Below are 8,317 nucleotides of genomic sequence, written 5' to 3'. Positions count from 1 at the left end.
TCTGTTTAGAAAACAGATCTCACTTGCACATCTTGGCTTCTCACCCGCTCAATTTCGGTAAACGTGAAATCTTCGAGAAAAAGCTTCTGCTATGCCATTCTTTTGGTACATCATTATAATGATTTTTTTATTGTAATCTTATAATATTAATTTTTTAAGTTTATAATAAATCCTGATTTTTTATTTAAGAATATAGTTGATGCATAATTTTTAATAATTTGAACAAATAACTACACTGAAGGCGATATTTCGGCTCGTAGAATTTTTCGGCCGAGAAGCAAAAACCGATATATATCGGCCCTTGGCACCAGAAAGGGTTAATCTTATGCAAGAGTCCAAATTAGTCACTTGAGTGCGAATATTTTCGCAACAACCCTCAAAATACTACGTGCGTTTAACGTATTGCGCGGAGTGCAGGTAAAGGTACGTTTTCGTGAATGCGTCTGGCGCGATCGCGGCGTAATTATTCGCGTGAACTGTTCTCTTGAAAGCGAATCTATGCGTTGGCGAATCTACGTGTAGAAGGCCCCCGCCCGCTATCTGCAGCAGAGAAACGTCAAAAAAAAAAGCAAATGAAACGTGACGACCATGAATACCTCCATAGTAGTGGTTTTGTAATTATCTTTTTTGGTTTATCTAACCCAAATAAGTATAATTCTTCCATTTTCTTTGACAGCCCATAACTCTCATCCACACGTCAATTTGAATCTATCTGACGACACATACTTCGCGGCAAAACTCAATGATTTTACCACTCAAGCTTCGAATTTCGTAACGTTTGAGAGTCATCAAAAATTAAAGTTCTCCTTATCTTCCATTCCAACAGATGCTCCTATATCCCTCCAGGCTTCAAATTTGAGATTCCTGTTTCGGTATCTGCAGTCTATAAAACTGTAAACTTAAGTATATATCTCCCTAATTTCGGATGTAAATAAATTTATTGGCAAAGACATGACTCACGTAAGCAGCCATTTTCAAGTCTGAAGTAGAGAATATTTCAACTTCGGGCGACGCGTCTCGTGCGAACTCACGCGAAGGATTCCAGGCTTCTGATTGGCCTACGTTTTCGTGTCTCTGAAAACGTACCAACGTAGAGTGGGAATTTTTCGAGTGACAGGAGTCGCTCACGAGAAGAAGAACATTCTCTCATCTATCGATACGTTGACTTTGATTGCCGTTTAGGATTCATATGCCTCCTTCCAGATTTGTAGCTCTGACTATTTTAATATTTAAAATACTGTTTTTGATATAATGCATTTCAAACCTGCCGCGAGAACGGTGGTGAAATTATCATTTATTACCACGGAAAAACATTACCATGGAACAGGAGACGAATCATAGAATCGGGTCACTGCGCATACACTGCGCATACTACGCTACACAAGTCTGCGATTCCACTACAAATGCGCCGAGGTTCACGGTGCTGGGTGCTAGGCCCTCGTGGTCCATATAATGCTGAGATGTATGGTAAAACGAATTTCCAAGAAGCCACAACTACTTACGAATCTCATACATGCACTAATGTGGCGAGTCAAACAGGAAGTACAACGCACCGACGCTGATCAGCGCGGTCAACCAGGCGAGGCCGGTCAACGCGGCGAGGCTGCCGCATCGAACCAAAAGCAGTATATCCAGCGTACTCCCTAGAAGTGGAGGACATCATTACCGATCCGGCCTCCAAGGGAAAGTACGATAGGGTAAAATCTGAACTTATTCGAAGACTTTCGGCCTCGCAAGGCGTATCTAGGGCGTATCTATTCTCTAGGTGTGAGACAACATACCAGAACTTCGTGTCGTCTTGCGTGATCCCGCGCAGTCGGAATTGTCCCTCCAGTTGCGCAAACCACAGGGCTGGTTTTTCGGGCCAAAAAGGTGGGACTCGCACGGCGACTCGGTCCAGCATGCTTCCTGCGGGGGCTGATTCGGCTCCAATAGCAGTCCCACGGTCCGGCATCACGTCGGGGTCACAAATGTAAGGTCGCTGTCAGGCTATGTTGCAAACAAACAATACTCTTCCAATGTACGATTTTTATTATGCACAAAAATCGGTTTACACTCGAGGTGGTACAGTTCTCTCTAGCACAGCGTTCTGCTGGCACCTTCTCTTATATTTCTGCCTCTCGCGGTGGCTTCTCCGCTGGTCTTATATACGCTGGATATACTGCTTTTGGTTCGATGCGGCAGCCTCGCCGCGTTGACCGGCCTCGCCTGGTTGACCGCGATGATCAGCGTCGGTGCGTTGTACTTCTTGTTTGACTCGCCACACTAAAGCCGCGCACGGAGGCATATGTGAAATCCCGATTGGTCACCACGAGTGACGCGAAACCCCTTACGTGTCATTTACGTCATAGTTGTTTATTTTTCTACAATATGGTAAAAAGGAGGATGAACGAAGTTATTGACGCGGCAATAAAACAGGATCCTTTAACCCTGCACAACTCGCGCCCGCTTTCGGAACGCGAATACTCGCGCTGAGCCTGAGCGACTTTTTTTTGGCCTCAACCTATAAAATTTGATAACTTTTGCCCTTTTCCTTGTTAAAATGAAATTAACATTACTTAAAAGGTCCATATTATTAAAATGAAGACCATTTACCCCTGATAACATATTTAATTCTTACTGTATTTCGGCTGGGATATAAAAATACGATTGAGACTAATTGGGAGCTTGCCGGGCTTTGACCAAGTGCAATGAGTCAAAAGTATACTATTCCAAACTGGGTATGAATTGATCGGGATAGGTATACCTCGCATGTGAAACGTAACTAATAGAGAAAGGAAAATTTTTAGAGATTCTGAGCGTATCGTTTACAAATGATCGGTAAATACTACGAAAATACTTAAAGGTGAGTCTAGCAGGCTCAGCGGAAGTTCCGTAAGGTTAACGGATGAGCAATTTATTTTAATCATATGGTGAAAGAAATTCCGTTATTTGGGAAGCAAGATAACTAGTGATGGGAGAAGCAAGAAAGAAATTATCAGCAGAATAGCCCAGGCGAAGAGAGCATTCCACCAAAAGAGAGACCTGCTTACAGCGGGAAACTTAAATATGGAAGTAAAGAAACAATTTATAAGAACCTACATCTGGAGTATGCTCCTATACGGAAGTGAGGCATGGACAATGACCGCAGCGGAGAAAGCAAGGATAGAGGCCTTTTAAATGTGGTGCTACAGAAGAATGATGAAAATCAAATGGATCGACCGAGTTAGTAACGAGGAAGTCCTAAGAAGGGTTGGAGAGAAGAGAAGCCTCATGAAAACGTTAATAAGAAGACGGAACAACCTTATAGGCCACATCTTGAGACATGATGGCCTGATGAAGAAAATCGTCGAAGGACGAATGTGGAAGAAGAGAAGTGGAAGGCAAGAATGGAAAAGGAAGAACTCGAACAAAATATATGGAACAAGTAAAGAGAGATGTGAAAGAGAAGAAATACGTAGGTGTGAAAAGATTAGCTGATAGGAGAACTGAGTGGAGAGCTGCGTCAAACCAATCCTAGGATTGTTGACCAGTGATGATGATGATGGTGAAAGAGCCAAAAAAAGGACAGCCAATAGCCAAAGTACAAATTGGCCACTTGACTCCGAGGAGGGACATTTTCATAAAAATACTTCAAAATACCACGTGCAGACGCAGGGTAACGTATGGCGCATAGCGCAGGTAAGAGGGGGGAAAGGAAGGAGTCATCAGGTTGATATGGCGGAAACGGAGGACTAAAATAGACAGGAATGAATGAGTTGGATGGAAACAGATGGGGACCATGGGTTGGGAGTCAACGAGGGCGGCTGGAGATGGGGGAGAGAGAGGAGAAAGGGAAGAGGTCGCGACAGACAGATGAACGACTATATCCGAGAGGGAATTGAGATCATCGGGCAAGCGTGTTCCATCCATCCTATTAAGACTGCATGAAACAAAAAAAGAAAGAAAGATATTTCCCGCAGGAATGAAAACCACTCCGTCACTTTTTCCGAGCAAGAGGTGAACGCCGCTTCTAACATAAAAAAGAAAGCTATTACGATTGTATCATTCTTCATTGCACCGGACTACGGCTTGTCTCTATATAATGAATGCAGTGAAACCGAAGTCCTACTAGTCGCTGGTCACAAATGAACCCGTACGCTAGTGGGAAAAATGTTTGCATTCGCTTTCCAATCGCCAGAGGGAGTTCACGATGATGCACGTGAGGCCATTGCCCTCCTCGTCATGGGCGTACCCAGAATCAAAACTAAGGGGGGGGGGGACAAAACAAGCCGTGGTCGTTCAAGTTGTACCTTTTTTGTGAATAAAAGATTAATGAAAACAAAATTTTAAGGAAATTATTACGGAAATTTATTAGTTTTTATAATTATTTGCTTGAAAAAATATTGATTTTTCTTTTAATTCCATGTGTTATACTAATATCATTTTTCTTCAAATGGAGAATTTGTTCATAACTTTTGTATTGAGCTAAATTTATTTTCGCTCCTAGGGGGGGCAGTTGCCACCCCTGGCCCCCGCTGGGTACGCCCATGGGTCGTTACTTTCCTGTTTTCTATGTGGATGGATCGTTTTCTCTTTGTCATTCCCCTTTCAGGATTCCATTTGGATTTTAGTTTATTCACTGTTTCCTCTTTCATCTCTCCCTCAAGGGATGTGGAGGATTGAACCTTAACCTCGCTTTATTTTTGCTTCTACGAGGGGCAGTTGCCCCACCTAGAATCGAAATATTCCTTTTAGTAGGAAGTTAGGAAACAACATGAGCTATGTACTGCCACTAAGGCATGCACAAGTATTGCTATGATCTCTGCATAATGACTCAGGCCGGAGAAATAATTAGACTATGATACCACTTTTGAAATAACTCATACAACAAAGTATATATTCAGCCCTCATTACTAAGAAATCCCAGGTCGTTTAACGGAGTTCCGATTAACAAACAAAATGGCTAAAACGTTAGTACATCAACGGACGACGCACTTTCTGCAAAACCTATACAGACGCTGCACAAGGAAACAAAACAGCGATGACAAAATTAATAATGGTTAAAATAGCGCAGACAAAGAGGGCTTTCTACAAAATGAATATTCCTCTTAAAGTTGAGAATGCAAGCATAGAAGTAAGAAAACAATTCATCAGATGCGACACATGGAGTATGTTTCTCTATGGAAGCGAGGCTTGGACGTTGACAGCAGCAGAGAAGTCAAGAGTGGAAGCATTCGAAATGTGGTGATACCGAAGAATGATGAGGATAAAATGGATCGACCGTGTGAGTAACGACGAAGTGCTAGGAAGACTGGGAGAAAAGAAGCCTCCTAAAAACCTTAAGCAGACGACGAGACAACTTAGTTGGCCACATTTTGAGGCACGATGGCTTCATGAAGACTATCGTTGAAGGATAAGTGGAAGGGAAAAAGGGCAAGGGACGGCCCCGAATGAGTTATGTAGGACAGGTCATAAAGGATGTAAAATAAAAAGGTTAGCATATAGGAAGGAGAAATGGAGAGCTGCGTCAAACCAATCTTAGGATTGTTGACTTATGATGATGATCCTTATTATAACCTTTAATATCTACCAAAATAAAATGGAAGCCCAAGTCTCTACCCTGTATATATACTGATGCTATAATTTAGTATGGAAGGATGCTAGCGTAAAGAACTCCTTCGAACGTAGTTCGAAAATAATGAAACTTGTTAAGGTACTGCCGATATATATATGCCGATGCAGTACATCATTGTTCTTTCATGCAACTATTTTGTGTCGAGGTAGGCTACGTGGGTGCCATTAGATCAAAGGTATGCAGTGTGAAGAGAATGTGCATGAAAACTGATGAAGTACACAAGTCAGTGCACTACACTTCTTTAATAATAGAACCACCTATTTAAAGAATTCTCCTTCGAAAAATCACCATTTGAAGTGAGGAATTCACCAAATCCTTAAGCTCTTTTAAAAAATAAATTGAATTTTATTATGTATAGGGTTAGATTTCACAGATTGAGGATTACGGGAGCGAAAAAACTGCCACAGCCGCAAAGTTTAAAACAAATCGCTGCAGGGAACAGTATTTGTGTAATCACAGTCTCCTGGGTAAACTTAGTAACACGATTTAAAAAAATCCGAAATCCGAGTTCGAAGAATCGTGCACAAATCTATAAGAAATTCATATGAACCTAATAAAAAAGATGTTTGCACAGTAAAGGGTTCGATCTCCCTAATTAAAGACCTAAACGTTGAAAGAAATGTTATCCCAGGAAAAATATCCACGGCGCGCCGTGTAAACTAAAACATAAACGTTCAAAATTATTTCACTTAGTTATAACTCTGTCATCATCTTCAACTCTACATCAATTTTTACTATCCAATTTAAATTATCAAAATAATGATGGGGTTCCAATACAATTCGTATAAAAAGATTAAATTTATAGGCATTTTTGCTGTAACTCTAAGCCAATATTTATCATAAAACTTAATTTCAATTCTATCCTTCTTCTATGGCACATATGTGGATTTATGTCAGGCGCGACCGGAGTTTAAGCCCCTTGTCGCATTGGCGGCGGTTTCTGGAACTATTTATTGCGAAAAAACATTATCGAAACCATTGATAAAACGATTTCCCGTTCCTTTTAGTGCAACCCGTCCTACCCAACCCGCCCGGGCGATCTTACGTGGATAGATATTTTATATTAAATATATATATTATTATATTTATATATTTTATTTTTCATAAATAGTTCTAGAAACCGCCGCCAGTGCGACAAGGGGCTTAAAGTCCAGTTCACCCTTATGTCATTGTAGGCATAAAGTTGATTCCATAAATTTTATTCGGAAAAAGGTAAGGAGGATTTCAGAGATGTACCCAAAGTTTTATACCCAAATTTCTAAGGTGAATGACAGTCTTCTCATCAAAAATGTACGCAAATACTAAAAAATAAATAAAACTAACGCTAAAATTCTGTACATTAAGAGAATATCATGTATCAAAAAGATTTTCCCACACTGATAAAATTCAAATATACCTTTTGATCTAATTGCAGCCACGTAGCCTACCTCGACAAAAATAAATCAGTCACAGGAACTAACCACGATGTACTGCATATGCATCGGCAGTACCTGAACGAAACTATTTTTTTCGAATTTCGTTGGGAGGAAAAAAGCCACATTTCCCGACATTACAGCGGCATGTTACAAGACGGCAAGGGGAAATAAAACCTTGCGGAGTCCACGACGGAAATGGATACCTGTGGTGACGCTCGGCTCCAGGCGACAATAAAAAGAAGCGAGGAGGTTTTTTTTGTCATGCAAACCCGCCCGCGCAGGAAGGAAGGAAAGAAGAAATATTAGGGGAGATGGCCAGGGAGAACAGATGGAACACTCTAAAAAGGGCATAAGCCGGGAATAAGGCGGGAAAGGGCAATTTTTTTCCAAGGAAATGTGGTGATGGAACACGGAGGAGCGGAATGTGAAAATGACGAATTGACTCCGTTCTTTTCCGTCGGCATATGAATCGGGGAGCGGGGATGGGCAAGTCCAAGATAAGCAACTAGTGTAACGAAACTCACCTTCCACTTTTTATTTCGTGTTACCCTGGGGTACAAAAATGAACTTAATCAAGAAATAACATACACCAAAATCATGTTTTACAAATTATATTCTAAATGTCGTAAAGAAGACTAATTGGGCCCAATTTACAATCTGATATCATACAAATATATTGCGTAATTTCTCTTTCTGTTTCAATGAACACAATAAAAATTGTCTATACATGCAACTGAAATCCCGCCACGGACATCTTTGGTAAAAGGCGAAAGATTTACACGAACTGACTTGAGTTCTGCCGTATCTCTTCCTTCGCGATCTTTCTCTCTCGTAGGCGCCTCCTTTTTCTTTGCATCCTTTTCTTCTTTCTGCCCATCTTTAAAGAACACGTATCTCTTTTAGTTCTCTCAATACACCACTATGTTATCTTTTCTCCCGATCTTTTTATAACACGTCTATCTCTCCTCTCACTCCTCTCCACACACGACTATGTTAGTTTTTCTTTTCGCGTCCCTCACTACCATTATTGCCTCCTCACTACGATTCTTAATTTTAATTTATTTATTTAAACAAACAACATGGCGGTTTGTTAACACTAGGTAGCGTTTGGTATTCGCCCCACTGGTGAACTTTATTTTATAAAATAAATTGCTACAGGAATAGTATTTCAAAGCTTGAGAAGGAGATTTCATTCACAGAAAAGAAGCTCCGACTTTCAAGCTAAGCTTGAAAAACGTTTCCAAGGAAGTTTCATCGACTTAACTCGTCAACTATCAGTATTGAAATCGATTTAAACAATTAACTG

The 8,317-nt window shown here is 40.8% G+C and overlaps 1 pseudogene; it reads right to left on the bottom strand.

Annotated features, from left to right (window-relative positions):
• Positions 1–7,702: 7,702 nt before the first annotated feature.
• LOC124164608 lies at positions 7,703–7,815 on the bottom strand (annotated as a pseudogene).
• Positions 7,816–8,317: the final 502 nt, after the last annotated feature.

Source organism: Ischnura elegans, chromosome 8 (assembly GCF_921293095.1).
Source record: "Ischnura elegans chromosome 8, ioIscEleg1.1, whole genome shotgun sequence".
Lineage (NCBI taxonomy): Eukaryota > Metazoa > Arthropoda > Insecta > Odonata > Coenagrionidae > Ischnura > Ischnura elegans.
This window is presented reverse-complemented; position numbering and strand designations above follow the sequence as displayed.